The 18,449-nt window shown below is 46.5% G+C and overlaps 5 non-coding genes across 5 annotated transcripts; all 5 read left to right on the forward strand.

The window, feature by feature from the left end:
• The first annotated feature begins 2,603 nt into the window (after nucleotides 1-2,603).
• Nucleotides 2,604-2,796, forward strand: LOC115463877. Its single transcript, XR_003941150.1, has one exon. It is a non-coding gene; the product is annotated as a U2 spliceosomal RNA (small nuclear RNA).
• Nucleotides 2,797-9,136: 6,340 nt separating this feature from the next.
• TRNAL-UAG lies at nucleotides 9,137-9,218 on the forward strand. Its single transcript has one exon. It is a non-coding gene; the product is annotated as a tRNA-Leu (tRNA).
• Nucleotides 9,219-10,230: 1,012 nt separating this feature from the next.
• On the forward strand, nucleotides 10,231-10,423 carry LOC115463882. The gene has a single exon (XR_003941155.1). It is a non-coding gene; the product is annotated as a U2 spliceosomal RNA (small nuclear RNA).
• A 2,127-nt stretch (nucleotides 10,424-12,550) lies between these two features.
• On the forward strand, nucleotides 12,551-12,632 carry TRNAL-UAG. The gene has a single exon. It is a non-coding gene; the product is annotated as a tRNA-Leu (tRNA).
• A 1,012-nt stretch (nucleotides 12,633-13,644) lies between these two features.
• LOC115463876 lies at nucleotides 13,645-13,837 on the forward strand. The gene has a single exon (XR_003941149.1). It is a non-coding gene; the product is annotated as a U2 spliceosomal RNA (small nuclear RNA).
• Nucleotides 13,838-18,449: the final 4,612 nt, after the last annotated feature.

Below are 18,449 nucleotides of genomic sequence, written 5' to 3' on the forward strand. Positions count from 1 at the left end.
AGTCCCCTTCTCCCCTCCCCTTCCCTTCTCCCCTCTGAGATCCCCACCCCAGTCCCCTTCTCCCTTCTGAGATCCCCACCCCAGTCCCCTTCTCCCCTCCCCTGTCTGAGACCGCCACCCCAGTCCCCTTCTCCCCTCTGAACACCCCCACCCCAGTCCCTTTCGCCCCTCTCCTTCCCCACCTCAGTCCCGTTAAAACTGGCGAAGCAGCGTCGCAGGCAGCGCCTCGTGCCCTGCTTGTAAAAAAAAAAATCAAATCTCCTTCCTTCTCCTCGTCTTGACGTCGACTCGGGCCTTCCAATCAAATTGATTGGAAGGCCCGAGTCGACGTCAAGACGAGGAGGAGAAGGAAGGAGATTTGATTTTTTTTTTTTTTTTACAAGCAGGGCGCGAGGCGCTGCCTGCGACGCTGCTTCGCCGGTTTTTTTAATGTGCGGCGCCGCGGGAACGGCCACGGGAGGCAGCGGGAGCGGAGCACCCCCCACCCACTGGCACCCGGGGCGGACCGCCCCCACCGCCCCCCCCTTGGTATGCCACTGATTGGTACCCACATGTACCAAGACAGCCGACTCCTCCCCAGCACTATCTAAAATCCTATCTAGGTGACACGTGAGGTCCGCCACCTTCGCACCAGGCAGGCAAGTCACCAGGCGATCCTCACATCCACCAGCCACCCAGCTATCTATATGTCTAATGATCGAATCACCAACTACAACAGCTGCCCTAACCTTTCCCTCCCAGGCAGCACTTGGAAACATATCCTCGGTGCAAGAGGATAGTACATCCCCTGGTGGGCAGGTCCTGGCTACAGGAGTACTTCCTACTTCACCAGGGTGATGCTCTCCTTCTAGGAGACCTCCCTTCTCCAAGGTTGCACAAGAGCTACCAGACTGGAGGTGGGACTTCTCTACAACATCCCTGAAGGTCTCCTCTATGTACCTCTCTGTCTCCCTCAGCTCCACCAAGTCTGCTACTCTAGCCTCAAGAGAACGGACACGTTCCCTGAGAGCTAGGAGTTCTTTGCATCGGGCACACACATATCAGATCTCACGAACTGGGAGATATTCATACATGTGACACTCAATGCAAAAGACTAGATAGCACCCCTCTCGCTGCTGGACTGCTGACTCCATCTTAGTGTTTTTTAGTTTTTCAACAATTTAAAACTTGCTACAGTATTAAGGATATAAGCCTAATATAAAAGTGTCTTTTAATTTATATAGTATATTGTATGATTTAGTTAGTGTTTCCTTCTTAGATGGTAATGAAATGTATTTAAAACTCTGTAGGAGAACTCCTTGCTTGTTACAATAACTGACTATAAATGAAGAGTTGTCCTATGGGTGGGTGGGAAGACTAAACTAGACCCTGCAGTGCCTGTTAAATTCTATCTGTTAATGCTGTGGTACAAAGTTTTTAAAACTAAGTGGAAAAGACTATGGAGATTAGTTGATAAAATTTGCTTTTTATATTTTTATTTTGCCTAACACTAACCTACAATTCCTCCGTTAAACCCCAATCTTTAAGTTCCCAAAGCACAAAGCAAAATAGCGTTCACTTACCAGAGAAATGTTCTCTTCTCTCGGAATTTCTTTCTATCACTCCATTTTGACACTTTCTTGTTTACCTTTTTCTATCATTCCTTTTTGACTCTTTCAAGTTCCCTCATTCTTTATATTCCTCCTTTTTGGAACGTTCTCATTCCCTCATTCTCATTTCTTCATTCTTTCTATTGCTCCTTTTTCACACATTCTCATTCACTCATTCTTTTTATCCTTCCTTTTTGGCTCTCTCATTCTCTCATTATTTCAGCTCCTCCTTTTTGGCACATTCTCATTCCCTCGTTCTTTATGTTCCTCCTTTTCGGGTCTTTCTTGTTCCCTCCTTCATTCTATCCTTCCTTTTTTGCACTTTTTCATTCACTTCTTCGTTCTATGCATCATTTTTTTTGGTCTTTCTCATTCCCTAATTCTTTATATTCCTCCTTTTGGCACTTTCTAATTCCCTCATTCTTTATATTCCACCTATTTGGGTCTTTCTCATCCCCTTGTTCTTCTATCCCTCCTTTTTGCAACTTTCTCATTCACCCATTCTTTCTTTTTGCTCTTTCTTAGTTTCTCATTCTTTCTATTCCTCCTTTTTTTCACTTTCTCAATCTTGCGCTCTTTCTATTCCACCTTTTTGGCTCTTTCTCATACTATCGTTCTTTCTATTACTCCATTTTGGAACTTTCTCATTCCCTCATTCATTCTATCCCAGCTTTTTGGCTCTTTCTTGATCCCTCATTTTTTATATTTCTATTTGGCACATCTCATTCTCTTATTCTTTCTATGCCTCCTTTTTGGCTCCTGCAGAGAGAGAGAAGTCGAAGAATGTTCTCTTTCGCTTTATGCCTTTCTCTACATGTTGCTCCACTCAAGTTCCTTTCATCTTTGCCCGCCAGTTCTTGCCCCTTTGCACATACCGAGCTGTGATGCTAAGACAGGCAGCAGGAGTTCCGGCGCAGGGATCTCTCGTCACGCCGCCGCTTTCCGCAACCACCTTTCTAGCCCCGAGGAACCCGGAGAGGACAAGGAAGCCGGCCGTCTGCTCCGCTGGTTGTTATCGCTTCTCGGCCTTGTGGCTAAAATCGTGTGTACTATCTGTTCTTCTCAGTTGTGTATCTGATATGTCCCATATGCGGGGTCCTCGTACTAAACCGATTTCTGAAATAAGGGAAACGGAAAGAGAGCTTTGCTCTGTCCCCACCGTGCAACGATCTGGTTTTGCGGTGCTTCTGGGAAGAGTGCGCTATTTGAAATGAAGATGTAAAAGCTGGAAGACGGAGCTGCTGTTCCTTGATGGAGTGTGCATGAGGGTTGTCTCAGGCACTCTCAGTATGCCTTCCTTGAAGATTCTTGCTATTGCTCTCTCAGGAGATTGTATTGGCAGGTTGGAGATGTAAGTGGCCAGCCCTGCCCCCCAGCCTCACTGTAATTCCTTACCCTCTGTCCAGGTGAGGGCAGCCTTAGCCTTTTGGTGTGCTCTCCTTGATGAGGGCAATATAAGCTCTTGCACTATAGAGGTTTCTCTCAGTTCCTGAATTGGGTTAATTATTAGTTAATTTCTTCATTTAGTTTTTTACTCATTTGGCGAGTTGGGATTTGAATCCCCGGACCTCAGTTTCTACAAACTGAACTTTGTTTTTGCAGTCAAGGGCTATTTCGGAGGAAAAAAAAGCAAAAAATGAAAACAATAAAAACCAAAAAACGTAAACCAAAAGCAAAAGAAAGATAGAAAGTAAGGCCAGAGAGATATTTAGCTGCTAAGAGCACCCCCACAGTAAACCCTGAGCTCCCCAGGAAGTGCTTCTTGATGTCAGCTTTAACTTTCCTCTTTATCTCTTTATCACCCACACAGACATACATTCATTCCAGATCACAGACTGAAATAAAGAGGTGTTCTAGAAGACAGTACTTCAGACTGTTAATCTAGAATACAGAAAGATACAAATTGATGCATTCTAGATTTAATTCAAACATATAGCCATTTTAGAAGTCAGTCAAACAGAAAGCTGTACTACAAAACAGACATTCACAAAGAGTGGAGTTTTAGAAATCAGTAACTAAGACACATTTTCTAGAACACAGACTGACATAAACAGAGGGGTTCTAGAAATTATTCCTTAACACTATTATTCTAGAACACAGACAAATACAAAATGAGGCATGCCAGAACACATTCAAAGATATGGGCATTCTAGAATTCAGTCACACAGACAATTGTTCTAGAAAACACACATTCAGAAATAATGGTGTTCTAGAAGTCAATAACTAAAACAGGCATTCTAGCAGTCAGTCACAAAGACATACATTCTAGAACACAGACTACAATAAACACAGATGTTTTAGAAGTCAGTCCTACACAGTGCTTTTTTTGTGCCGGTACGCAACGGTACGGCGTACGGGCACCTTTTTTTTTTGCTCCCCCCGCCCCGTGAGTCCATGTCCCGCACGCAGTGCCGGCCCCCATTTCCGGCCGCTGCTGCTTCTCCTGTTGAGCAGCAGCGGCCGCTACACAAAGAAAAAGATTTTTTTAAAAATTGAAACCTGGCTGAAACGCGGCACCCCGGCACTGTAGACAGCCATTAGCCATTGGCTGTTGCCCCGCAGCCGCTCCTCCTCTTGCCTCTACGTCATTGCGCTCCTCCGGGGTCTTCCTCCAGGGGCAGTGACGTAGAGGCAAGAGGAGGAGCGGTTGCGGGGCAACAGCCAATGCCTAATGGCTGTCTACAGTGCCGGGGTGCCGCGTTTCAGCCAGGTTTCAATTTTTTTTCAATCTTCTTTTTCTTTGTGTAGCGGCCGCTGCTGCTCAACAACAGGAGAAGCAGCAGCGGCCGGAAATAGGGGCTGGTGCCGCGTGCGTCGCGTCTTCGCGCCGTTCGCGTCAAACTTGGCAGGGAGAGGGAATCCAACAGAGGGAAGGATTGGGGAGAGAGAGAAAGAGGGAAACCAACAGAGGGAAGGATTTGGGAGAGAGAGGGAAAACAACAGAGGGAAGGATTGGGGAGAGAGAGAAAGAGGGAAAACAACAGAGGGAAGGATTGGGGGGAGAGAGAGAAAGAGGGAAACCAACAGAGGGAAGGATTGGGGAGAGAGAGAAAGAGGGAAAACAACAGAGGGAAGGATTGGGGAGAGAGAGGGAAAACAACAGAGGGAAGGATTGGGGAGAGAGAGGGAAAACAATAGAGGGAAGGATTGGGGAGAGAGAGAAAGAGGGAAAACAACAGAGGGAAGGATTGGGGAGAGAGAGAAAGAGGGAAACCAACAGAGGGAAGGATTTGGGAGAGAGAGGGAAAACAACAGAGGGAAGGATTGGGGAGAGAGAGAAAGAGGGAAAACAACAGAGGGAAGGATTGGGGGGAGAGAGAGAAAGAGGGAAACCAACAGAGGGAAGGATTGGGGAGAGAGAGAAAGAGGGAAAACAACAGAGGGAAGGATTGGGGAGAGAGAGGGAAAACAACAGAGGGAAGGATTGGGGAGAGAGAGGGAAAACAATACAGGGAAGGATTGGGGAGAGAGAGAAAGAGGGAAAACAACAGAGGGAAGGATTGGGGAGAGAGAGAAAGAGGGAAACCAACAGAGGGAAGGATTTGGGAGAGAGAGGGAAAACAACAGAGGGAAGGATTGGGGGAGAGAGAGAAAGAGGGAAACCAACAGAGGGAAGGATTGGGGAGAGAGGGAAACCAACAGAGGGAAGGATTGGAGAAAGAGGGAAAACAACAGAGGGAAGGATTGGGGAGAGAGAGGGAAAACAACAGAGGGAAGGATTGGGGAGAGAGAGAAAGAGGGAAAACAACAGAGGGAAGGATTTGGGAGAGAGAGAAAGAGGGAAAACAACAGAGGGAAGGATTGGTGAAAGAGGGAAACCAACAGAGGGAAGGATTGGGGGGAGAGAGAGAAAGAGGGAAACCAACAGAGGGAAGGATTGGGGAGAGAGAGAAAGAGGGAAAACAACAGAGGGAAGGATTGGGGAGAGAGAGAAAGAGGGAAACCAACAGAGGGAAGGATTTGGGAGAGAGAGGGAAAACAACAGAGGGAAGGATTGGGGGAGAGAGAGAAAGAGGGAAACCAACAGAGGGAAGGATTGGGGAGAGAGAGAAAGAGGGAAACCAACAGAGGGAAGGATTTGGGAGAGAGAGGGAAAACAACAGAGGGAAGGATTAGGGAGAGAGAGAAAGAGGGAAAACAACAGAGGGAAGGATTGGGGGGAGAGAGAGAAAGAGGGAAACCAACAGAGGGAAGGATTGGGGAGAGAGAGAAAGAGGGAAAACAACAGAGGGAAGGATTGGGGAGAGAGAGGGAAAACAACAGAGGGAAGGATTGGGGAGAGAGAGGGAAAACAATAGAGGGAAGGATTGGGGAGAGAGAGAAAGAGGGAAAACAACAGAGGGAAGGATTGGGGAGAAAGAGGGAAACCAACAGAGGGAAGGATTTGGGAGAGAGAGGGAAAACAACAGAGGGAAGGATTGGGGGAGAGAGAGAAAGAGGGAAACCAACAGAGGGAAGGATTGGGGAGAGAGGGAAACCAACAGAGGGAAGGATTGGAGAAAGAGGGAAAACAACAGAGGGAAGGATTGGGGAGAGAGAGGGAAAACAACAGAGGGAAGGATTGGGGAGAGAGAGGGAAAACAACAGAGGGAAGGATTGGGGAGAGAGAGGGAAAACAATACAGGGAAGGATTGGGGAGAGAGAGAAAGAGGGAAAACAACAGAGGGAAGGATTGGGGAGAGAGAGAAAGAGGGAAAACAACAGAGGGAAGGATTTGGGAGAGAGAGGGAAAACAACAGAGGGAAGGATTGGGGAGAGAGAGAAAGAGGGAAAACAACAGAGGGAAGGATTGGTGAAAGAGGGAAACCAACAGAGGGAAGGATTGGGGGGAGAGAGAGAAAGAGGGAAACCAACAGAGGGAAGGATTGGGGAGAGAGAGAAAGAGGGAAAACAACAGAGGGAAGGATTGGGGAGAGAGAGAAAGAGGGAAACCAACAGAGGGAAGGATTTGGGAGAGAGAGGGAAAACAACAGAGGGAAGGATTGGGGGAGAGAGAGAAAGAGGGAAACCAACAGAGGGAAGGATTGGGGGAGAGAGAGAAAGAGGGAAACCAACAGAGGGAAGGATTGGGGAGAGAGGGAAACCAACAGAGGGAAGGATTGGAGAAGAGGGAAAACAACAGAGGGAAGGATTGGGGAGAGAGAGAAAGAGGGAAAACAACAGAGGGAAGGATTAGGGAGAGAGAGGGAAAACAACAGAGGGAAGGATTGGGGAGAGAGAGAAAGAGGGAAAACAACAGAGGGAAGGATTGGTGAAAGAGGGAAACCAACAGAGGGAAGGATTGGGGGGAGAGAGAGAAAGAGGGAAACCAACAGAGGGAAGGATTGGGGAGAGAGAGGGAAAACAATAGAGGGAAGGATTGGGGAGAGAGAGGGAAAACAATAGAGGGAAGGATTGGGGAGAGAGAGAAAGAGGGAAAACAACAGAGGGAAGGATTGGGGAGAGAGAGAAAGAGGGAAACCAACAGAGGGAAGGATTTGGGAGAGAGAGGGAAAACAACAGAGGGAAGGATTGGGGGAGAGAGAGAAAGAGGGAAACCAACAGAGGGAAGGATTGGGGGAGAGAGAGAAAGAGGGAAACCAACAGAGGGAAGGATTGGGGGAGAGAGAGAAAGAGGGAAACCAACAGAGGGAAGGATTGGGGAGAGAGAGGGAAAACAACAGAGGGAAGGATTGGGGAGAGAGAGAAAGGGAAAACAACAGGGAAGGATTGGGGAGAGAGAGGGAAAAACAGATGGAAGGATGGGGAGAGAGAGGGGGAAAACAGATGGAAGGATGGGGAGAGAGGGGGAAAACAGATGGAAGGATGGGGAGAGAGAGGGGGAAAACAGATGGAAGGATGGGGAGAGAGAGGGGGAAAACAGATGGAAGGATGGGGAGAGAGAGGGAAAACGGAAGGATGGGGAGAGAAAGAGGGAAGACGCTGGATGGAAGAATGCAGAAAGAAATAGGGGAGACACTGGAAGGATGGGGGAGAGAAAGCAGAGCTGCTGGATGGAAAAGGGGAATAGAGAAAGACTGGAGAATAAGAGGAAGGGGCATGGGGAGAACAAGGGTGAGGAAAAGATGAAAAGCCACAGGTAGATGAAGGAAATTAAAGAACGGATAGTAAGAATGAATTAAATCTGGACAGAGAGAGAGCCTGAAAAATATTGAAGAAAGCAAAGAAAAAGGAGACAAAAATGACAAATGGCACAGAAGAGTTAAGCGCAAAGAAAAGAAAGCAGAATCACAAACTGGGACCAATATGGAAAGAAAAACAGTCACCAGACAACAAAGGTAGAAAAAAAATCATTTTATTTTCATTTTAGTGTTTGTAATTATGTCCAATTTGAGAATTTACATTGGCTGTCTTATTTTGCACTGGGTATACTGGAGCTGTAAGAGCTTACAGAGATTATTTATAATGAAAAAAATCACGTTATTTTTTTCTCCTATAGTACTATAATATTTTCAATGATGTCTGTTTATATGCGCCATGGCTGGTATAGGGGGTGTGGTTAATGTGGGTGTGGCTATCATAGGGGTGGAGCCATATGTGGTGACCCCGCCCATAATGAGTACCGGCACCTTTTTTTCTACAAAAAAAGCACTGGTCCTACATACTGTTATTCTACAACATAGAAAGATATAAACTGAGGCATTCTAGATTTCATTCAAACATATAGGTATTCTAAAAGGCAGTCACACAGACATATGCTCTAGAACAAAGACTGACATAAACAGAGGTGTTCTATATGTCAGTCCTTCAGACTGTTATTCTAGAACACATATAGAATTAAACTAAAGCATTCTAGAAATCATCCAATCATACAGGCATTCTACAAGTCAGTCACACAGACAGGTGTTCTAGAAGGAAGACATGCACAAAGAGAGGTATTATAGAACTCACTCACACAGAAAGGCATTTTAGAACTCAGACTGACATGTGGAGAGGTTTTCTAGAAACCAGTCCCACAGACACTCATTCTAGAATCGGTCACCCAGACAGGCATTATAGAAGTCAGACATATAGACAGATATTCTAGAAAACAGATTTAAAAACCCAGAACTGTTCTAGAAGAATATTATACAAACAGATGTTCTAGAAAACAGACATTCACAAACAGTGGTGTTCTAGAAGTCAGTAAGTAAGACTGTCATTCTAGAAGTCACTCACACAAACACACATTCTAGGAAACCAAAACCAAAAGAAAGATAGAAAGCAGAGCGACAGAGGGTCCAAAAAAAACCCCCAAACTTGACTAGTGAACCTTTTCCACACCCTTTGCACTGCTACACTAGAAAGAATGAGACAACCATCCCTCATGTGCAATAGACAGGTGCATTTGTCTGCTTGCTCTGAATAAAAGCTAAAATCAGTTTCTCCTTCTGCAGTAATAAACATCATCAGCACGGCAAGGTAGAAATGATGATTGAAAGTAGGGCCGGAGAGGGTCACGTTTAGCTTCCCTCTTTATCTTTTGTGCCAAACTCTGCAACATGAAGCAGGATAGCGCTTCTTTCACTCTGTGCGTGGAGAGCAGCAAGGATGGCCTTGACTGCATTGGTAGTGTGGCCGAGTGGTCTAAGGCGCTGGATTTAGGCTCCAGTCTCTTTGGAGGCTTGGGTTCAAATCCCACCACTGCCAAGCTTTGTCTTCTTCAGGGGCCTCTTTCCCTTCTTTTCCTCAGAAGGCAGCCTTATCTCTCTGGGAGTCTAGGGCTCTATAATCTTCAAGTACCACTGTGGTGGGCTGATTGTCCACCTTAGAATAAGCCACCCTGAAGTCAAGATTCTTCCCTGTGAATGACTGGGCGCCTCAGTTTCTAGGTTCACCTGCTTTAGCTTTCTAAGGCACACTCAAGCACAGACCCAGGACACGCATCTCTCACGTGCAATAGACACACTCGTTTGTCTGCTTCTTCTGAATAAAAGCTAAAATCGATTTCTCCTTCTGCAGTAATAAACATGATGAGCACGGCAAGGTAGAAACTCCTGGCTGCAAAGCGTAGCTGGTATCATCCCCAATATTTGCTCCTAAATAAGAACAATTTCTTACTTTAGACATTTGCATCCCTCGCCCTGTTCCCAGCTTATTGTGGATTGCCTAAGCTTTCACAGGAGTCCAGAACTGTGTAAGTAAGATCACAGCTTACTCACCCACAGATGCTCTCTGAGGGTGATTTTTCACACATGAAGCGACCTGACACTGTTTCTTACCTGTATCGGTGGTATAGTGGTGAGCATTGCTAACTTCCGAGCAGTTGAACTGCATTTCATTCCTGGCCATTGGGCTTTTTCTACTTCTTTTCTCCTTTTCCATCATCAAAAGTGGCATGTTGTATTCAAAACGTTTGTCCGCTTGCCTTCCAAAGGGTATCGGTGTGCACACGCAAGCTTGCGCTGCAGAGAGAGGGAGAATTCGAGGAATGTTCTCTTTCGCTTTATTCCTTTCTCTACATGTTGCTCCTCTCAAGTTCCTTCCATCTTTGCCCTCCAGTTCTTGCCCCTTTCCACATACCGAGCTGTGACGCTAAGACAGGCAGCAGGCGTTCCGGCGCAGGGATCTCTCCTCACGCCGGCGCTTTCCACAACCACCTATCTAGCCCCGAAGAACCCGGAGAGGACAAGGAAGCCGGCCGTCTGCTCAGCTGGTTGTTAAAGCTTCTCGGCCTTGTGGCTAAAATCGTGTGTACTATCTGTTCTTCTCAGTTGTGTATCTGATATGTCCCCTATGCGGGGTCCTCGTACTAAACCGATTTCTGAAATAAGGGAACCGGAAAGAGAGCTTTGCCCTGTCCCCACCGTGCAACGATCTGGTTTTGCGGTGCTTCTGGGAAGAGTGCGCTATTTGAAATGAAGATGTAAAAGCTGGAAGACGGAGCTGCTGTTCCTTGATGGAGTGTGCATGAGGGTTGTCTCAGGCGCTCTCAGTATGCCTTCCTTGAAGATTCTTGCTATTGCTCTCCCAGGAGATTGTATTGGCAGGTTGGAGATGTAAGTGGCCAGCCCTGCCCCCCAGCCTCACTGTAATTCCTTACCCTCTGTCCAGGTGAGGGCAGCCTTAGCTTTTGGTGTGCTCTCCTTGATGAGGGCAATATAAGCTCTTGCACTATAGAGGTTTCTCTCAGTTCCTGAATTGGGTTAATTTTTAGTTAATTTTTTCATTTAGTTTTTTACTCATTTGGCGAGTTGGGATTTGAATCCCCGGACCTCAGTTTCTACAAACTGAACTTTGTTTTTGCAGTCAAGGGCTATTTCGGAGGAAAAAAAAAAGCAAAAAATGAAAACAATAAAAACCAAAAAACGTAAACCAAAAGCAAAAGAAAGATAGATAGAAAGTAAGGCCAGAGAGGGTCCACATAAAAAAACTTGACTAGTGTGGCTTTTTCCACACCCTTTGCAGTGCTGCACAAGAGATATTTAGCTGCTAAGAGCACCCCACAGTAAACCCTGAGCTCCCCAGGAAGTGCTTCTTGATGTCAGCTTTAACTTTCCTCTTTATCTCTTTATCACCCACACAGACATACATTCATTCCAGATCACAGACTGAAATAAAGAGGTGTTCTAGAAGACAGTACTTCAGACTGTTAATCTAGAATACAGAAAGATACAAATTGATGCATTCTAGATTTAATTCAAACATACAGCCATTTTAGAAGTCAGTCAAACAGAAAGCTGTACTACAAAACAGACATTCACAAAGAGTGGTGTTTTAGAAATCAGTAACTAAGACACATTTTCTAGAACACAGACTGACATAAACAGAGGGGTTCTAGAAGTCATTCCTTAACACTATTATTCTAGAACACAGACAAATACAAAATGAGGCATGCCAGAACACATTCAAAGATATGGGCATTCTAGAATTCAGTCACACAGACAATTGTTCTAGAAAACACACATTCAGAAATAATGGTGTTCTAGAAGTCAATAACTAAAACAGGCATTCTAGCAGTCAGTCACAAAGACATACATTCTAGAACACAGACTACAATAAACACAGATGTTTTAGAAGTCAGTCCTACATACTGTTATTCTACAACACAGAAAGATATAAACTGAGGCATTCTAGATTTCATTCAAACATATAGGTATTCTAAAAGGCAGTCACACAGACATATGCTCTAGAACAAAGACTGACATAAACAGAGGTGTTCTATATGTCAGTCCTTCAGACTGTTATTCTAGAACACATAAAGAATTAAACTAAAGCATTCTAGAAATCATCCAATCATACAGGCATTCTACAAGTCAGTCACACAGACAGGTGTTCTAGAAGGAAGACATGCACAAAGAGAGGTATTATAGAACTCACTCACACAGAAAGGCATTTTAGAACTCAGACTGACATGTGGAGAGGTTTTCTAGAAACCAGTCCCACAGACACTCATTCTAGAATCGGTCACCCAGACAGGCATTATAGAAGTCAGACATATAGACAGATATTCTAGAAAACAGATTTAAAAACCCAGAACTGTTCTAGAAGAATTTTATACAAACAGATGTTCTAGAAAACAGACATTCACAAACAGTGGTGTTCTAGAAGTCAGTAAGTAAGACTGTCATTCTAGAAGTCACTCACACAAACAAACACACATTCTAGGAAACCAAAACCAAAAGAAAGATAGAAAGCAGAGCGACAGAGGGTCCAAAAAAAAACCCCCAAACTTGACTAGTGAACCTTTTCCACACCCTTTGCACTGCTACACTAGAAAGAATGAGACAACCATCCCTCATGTGCAATAGACAGGTGCATTTGTCTGCTTGCTCTGAATAAAAGCTAAAATCAGTTTCTCCTTCTGCAGTAATAAACATCATCAGCACGGCAAGGTAGAAACTCCTGATTGAAAGTAGGGCCAGAGAGGGTCATGTTTAGCTTCCCTCTTTATCTTTTGTGCCAAACTCTGCAACATGAAGCAGGATAGCGCTTCTTTCACTCTGTGCGTGGAGAGCAGCAAGGATGGCCTTGACTTCATTGGTAGTGTGGCCGAGTGGTCTAAGGCGCTGGATTTAGGCTCCAGTCTCTTTGGAGGCGTGGGTTCAAATCCCACCACTGCCAAGCTTTGTCTTCTTGAGGGGCCTCTTTCCCTTCTTTTCCTCAGAAGGCAGCCTTATCTCTCTGGGAGTCTAGGGCTCTATAGTCTTCAAGTACCACTGTGGTGGGCTGATTGTCCACCTTAGAATAAGCCACCCTGAAGTCAAGATTCTTCCCTGTGAATGACTGGGCGCCTCAGTTTCTAGGTTCACCTGCTTTAGCTTTCTAAGGCACACTCAAGCACAGACCCAGGACACGCATCTCTCACGTGCAACAGACACACTCGTTTGTCTGCTTCTTCTGAATAAAAGCTAAAATCGATTTCTCCTTCTGCAGTAATAAACATGATGAGCACGGCAAGGTAGAAACTCCTGGCTGCAAAGCGTAGCTGGTATCATCCCCAATATTTGCTCCTAAATAAGAACAATTTCTTACTTTAGACATTTGCATCCCTCGCCCTGTTCCCAGCTTATTGTGGATTGCCTAAGCTTTCACAGGAGTCCAGAACTGTGTAAGTAAGATCACAGCTTACTCACCCACAGATGCTCTCTGAGGGTGATTTTTCACACATGAAGCGACCTGACACTGTTTCTTACCTGTATCGGTGGTATAGTGGTGAGCATTGCTAACTTCCGAGCAGTTGAACTGCATTTCATTCCTGGCCATTGGGCTTTTTCTACTTCTTTTCTCCTTTTCCATCATCAAAAGTGGCATGTTGTATTCAAAACGTTTGTCCGCTTGCCTTCCAAAGGGTATCGGTGTGCACACGCAAGCTTGCGCTGCAGAGAGAGGGAGAAGTCGAGGAATGTTCTCTTTCGCTTTATTCCTTTCTCTACATGTTGCTCCTCTCAAGTTCCTTTCATCTTTGCCCGCCAGTTCTTGCCCCTTTCCACATACCGAGCTGTGACGCTAAGACAGGCAGCAGGCGTTCTGGCGCAGGGATCTCTCGTCACGCCGCCGCTTTCCACAACCACCTATCTAGCCCCGAAGAACCCGGAGAGGACAAGGAAGCCGGCCGTCTGCTCCGCTGGTTGTTAAAGCTTCTCGGCCTTGTGGCTAAAATCGTGTGTACTATCTGTTCTTCTCAGTTGTGTATCTGATATGTCCCCTATGCGGGGTCCTCGAACTAAACAGATTTCTGAAATAAGGGAACCGGAAAGAGAGCTTTGCCCTGTCCCCACCGTGCAACGATCTGGTTTTGCAGTGCTTCTGGGAAGAGTGCGCTATTTGAAATGAAGATGTAAAAGCTGGAAGACGGAGCTGCTGTTCCTTGATGGAGTATGCATGAGGGTTGTCTCAGGCGCTCTCAGTATGCCTTCCTTGAAGATTCTTGCTATTGCTCTCCCAGGAGATTGTATTGGCAGGTTGGAGATGTAAGTGGCCAGCCCTGCCCCCCAGCCTCACTGTAATTCCTTACCCTCTGTCCAGGTGAGGGCAGCCTTAGCCTTTTGGTGTGCTCTCCTTGATGAGGGCAATATAAGCTCTTGCACTATAGAGGTTTCTCTCAGTTCCTGAATTGGGTTAATTTTTAGTTAATTTTTTCATTTAGTTTTTTACTCATTTGGCGAGTTGGGATTTGAATCCCCGGACCTCAGTTTCTACAAACTGAACTGAAATGAAGATGAAAAAGCTGGAAGACGGCGCTGCTGTTTCTTGAAGGAGTGTGCATGAGGGTTGTCTCTGAGGCGCTCTCAGGGTTTTGCTACTCCTGCCGCTTCACCACACATCAGAAGTGCTACTCCCTGCAGAATTACCAAGCTCCTGACCCAGTATGGTGAAGTATTGGCTTGGCTGTGGAGAGGATGTTGTAAGTGGTTATCTTCCTCTACTATTTAGGAAGGAGTGAAATTATGGGGGGAAGGGACAGTGAGTTTCTCCCCTTTCTTGCCTCTGGGTTCATTGTTGCCTTCAGGAGGGCTGCACAATGTATAGAAACCATCAGTGGTTAATTGTGAGAGCTTGTGGGAAGCTGTTCACTTTGGATAGCTCATTCCTAATCAGTGTGTTTTTTCTAGTGAAAAAGTTGCTGGTACTCAAATGCCAGGCCACCCTTTGGGGGTGGGGTGATCACCAAGGGACCCACCCCACAATAGCCTGGCCCCTTGCAACCAGTCACAGAATCTATGACAAGGCAGAATTGGTGTGTAGAGCCTGAGCTCTTTCATTAAAACTTGGGGACCATGGGTCAATTTTAGCAGACAATGGAAAAGGTGCTGGTACTCAGTACCCCCAAATACCCTTTCAAAAGAAGCCCTGCTCCTAATATAATGTGCATGAGTTTCATTTAAGAAAGATGATGCAGGGAATTGTGAGGCTAAAAGATACTGCGAACCGCTATGTAGATAGTGATGAAGAAAAAGCAAATTTGCTAAATAGATACTTTTGTTCTGTTTTCACAGAAGAAAATCCTGGAGCAGGACCGTGATGGACTAGAAAAAGTACAAATGAAAATGGAGTGGATACAGCATCATTTACAGAAGAGAGTGTGTATGAACAACTTGTAAAGCTAAAAGTGGACAAAGCCATGGGACCGGACGGGATCCACCCCAGGATATTAAGGGAGCTCAGAGAGGTTCTGACGGGTCCTCTTAAAGATTTGTTTAATAAATCCTTGGAGACGGGAGAGGTTCCGAGGGATTGGAGAATGGCGGAGGTGGTCCCTCTTCACAAAAGTGGTGATAGGGAAGTAGCTGGAAACTACAGGCCGGTAAGCCTCACTTGGTTATTGGAAAGTAATGGAAGCGATGCTGAAGGAAAGGATAGTGAATTTCCTGGAAGCCATAAATTGCAAGATCCCAGACAACATGGTTCACCAAAGGGAAATCGTGCCAAACGAATCTCATTGAGTTTTTTGTGATTGGGTGACAGGAGAATGATCAGGGACGAGCTATGGATGTAATCTACTTAGATTTCAGCAAAGCTTTTGACACGGTTCCCCACAGGAGGCTTTTAAATAAATTGGATGGGCTGAAAGATAGGCACCCGAAGTGGTGAACTGGATTAGAACTGGTTGACGGACAGACGCCAGAGAGTGGTGGTGAATGGAGTTAGCTCGGAGGAGGGAAAGGTGAGTAGTGGAGTGCCTCAAGGATCGTACTGGGGCCAATTCTGTTCAATATATTTGTGAGTGACCTTGCCGAAGGGTTAGAAGCAGTGGTGTGCTGGAGCCGGCTCTGTCCGGCTCGCAAGAGCCGCTTGTTAATTTTTGACAGCTCTTGCGAGCCGGTTGTTGTTTAAGGCGAGCCGGCTCCATTACAGAGGTAAGCATGGCAGGAGGGCGCCATGCTTACCTCCCCTCCAGCTCCCAAACATGTGCAGCGATTTTCCTTTGCCCCCCCACCGCCCCCCGCTCCCATCCATCTTATTTAGTACCTCTCGTTGAAGCGCCGCCTTATTTAAACCCTACTGCGTCTCCAGCCTTCCCTCCCTGCTTGCTTCGATGAGTTCGTTCGTCGTGCCCTTAGTCCCGCCTTCTAACGTCATCAGAAGGCGGGACTAAGGGCACGACGAACGAACTCATCGAAGCAAGCAGGGAGGGATGGCTGGAGATGCAGCAGGGCTTAAATAAGGCGGCGCTTCAACGGAGAGGTACTAAATAAGATGGATGGGAGCGGGGGGGCGGTGGGGGTGAAAGAAAATCGCTGGACATGTTTAAGAGTGAGAGGGGAGGGCAGGGGAGGGAGGAGAATCGCTGGTCATGTTTGGGAGCGGCAGTGGAGGGAGGAGAATTGCTGGGCAAGGATGGGTAGAGGGGGGCAGGGGAGAGAAGCCAATTGCTGGGCAGGGATTGGGTAGAGGGGGGGCAGGGGAGAGAAGCCAATTGCTGGGCAGGGATGGGTAGAGGGGTCAGGGAGAGAAGCCAATTGCTGGGCAGGATGGGTAGAGGGGGGCAGGGGAGAGAAGACAATTGCTGGGCATGGAGGGCAGGGGAGAGAAGACAATTGCTGGGCATGAATGGATAGAGGGGGCAGGGGAGAGAAGAGAATTGCTGGGCATGGATGGGTAGGGGGGCAGGGGAGAGAAGACAATTGCTGGGTATGGATGGATAGAGGGGGGCAGGGGAGAGAGGAGAGTTTCAGGACATGGATGGAGGGGAGGGCAAGAGAAATTCTGGACATGGATGGAGGGGAGGGAAGGGACAAGGGAGAGAGAAGAAATGCTGGACACGGAGGGAAGATAGAGGAAGGAGATTAGATGAGGGAAAAGGAAGTGAGGAGAGAAACTGCACATGGATGGAGAAAATAGGCAGAAGCTGGTTCCACTGTACAGTCAAGTCTGCGGAGGACCAGAAATGAAGAAGAAAGGAGGAAATAAAAGAAATAAATGGAAAGGAAGCCCTGGAAACGGAGTCAAGGGAAAAGATAGAGAGCAGCAGAATCAGATACGGGGCCAGCATGATCAGAGAAACAAAGTCACCAGACAACAAAGGTAGAAAACATTTTTTTATTTTCATTATAGTGTTTGGAATATGTCCACTTTGAGAATCAGGTGCTGAACGTTAAAAGTTTATATTTATTTACTTATTTATGGCATTTTATCCCATATTAAACATGAATTAGATTGGAAGTTGGGATCATTTAATTTTTTTTTCCTGGAGAGAGTAATGCATTGCCTCCCCCCAGCTATAGCCAGCTCTGCAATTTTTTTTGGGGGGGGGGGGCGCAGAGGTGGATGGGGGGGGCGCAGTGATGAACGGGGGACGCCGAGATGGACCGGGGAGAGAGCCTGTTAAAACTTTACCAGCACACCACTGGTTAGAAGGTAAAGTTTGCCTATTTGCGGATGATACTAAGATCTGTAACAGAGTGGACACCCCGGAGGGAGTGGAAAACATGAAAAAGGATCTGAAGAAGCTAGAACAATGGTCTAAGGTCTGGCAATTAAAATTCAATGCCAAGAAATGCAAAGTGATGCACTTAGGGAATAGAAATCCACGGGAGACGCATGTGTTAGGTGGCGAGAGTCTGATAGGTACGGACGGGGAGAGGGATCTTGGGGTGATAGTATCTGAGGATTTGAAGGCGACGAAACAGTGTGACAAGGCGGTGGCTGTATCTAGAAGGTTGTTGGGCTGTATAGAGAGAGGTGTGACCAGCAGAAGAAAGGGAGTGTTGATGCCCCTGTATAAGTCGTTGGTGAGACCCCATCTGGAGTATTGTGTTCAGTTTTGGAGGCCGCATCTTGCTAAGGATGTAAAAAGAATCGAAGCGGTGCAAAGAAAAGCTACGAGAATGGTATGGGATTTGCGTAACAAGACGTATGAGGAGAGACTTGCTGACCTGAACATGTATACCCTGGAGGAAAGGAGAAACAGGGGTGATATGATACAGAAGTTCAAATATTTGAAAGGTATTAATCCGCAAACGAACCTTTTCCGGAGATACGAAGCGGTAGAACGAGAGGACATGAAATGAGATTGAAGGGGGGCAGACTCAAGAAAATGTCAGGAAGTATTTCTTCATGGAGAGAGTGGTGGATGCTTGGAATGCCCTCCGCGGGAGGTGGTGGAGATGAAAACGGTAACGGAATTCAAACATGCGTGGGATAAACATAAAGGAATCCTGTTCAGAAGGAATGGATCCTCAGGAGCTTAACCGAGATTGGATAGCAGCGCCGGTAGTGGGAGGCAGGGCTGGAGGTTGGGAGGCGGGGATAGTGCGTGGCAGACTTATACGGTCTGTGCCAGAGCCGGTGGTGGGAGGCGGGGATAGTGCTGGGCAGACTTATACAGTCTGTGCCAGAGCCGGTGGTTGAGAGGCGGGGCTGGTGGTTGGGAGGCGGGGATAGTGCTGGGCAGACTTATACGGTCTATTCCCTGAAGAGTATAGGTACAAATCAAAG

This window comes from Microcaecilia unicolor, chromosome 2 (assembly GCF_901765095.1).
Source record: "Microcaecilia unicolor chromosome 2, aMicUni1.1, whole genome shotgun sequence".
NCBI classification, from domain to species: domain Eukaryota; kingdom Metazoa; phylum Chordata; class Amphibia; order Gymnophiona; family Siphonopidae; genus Microcaecilia; species Microcaecilia unicolor.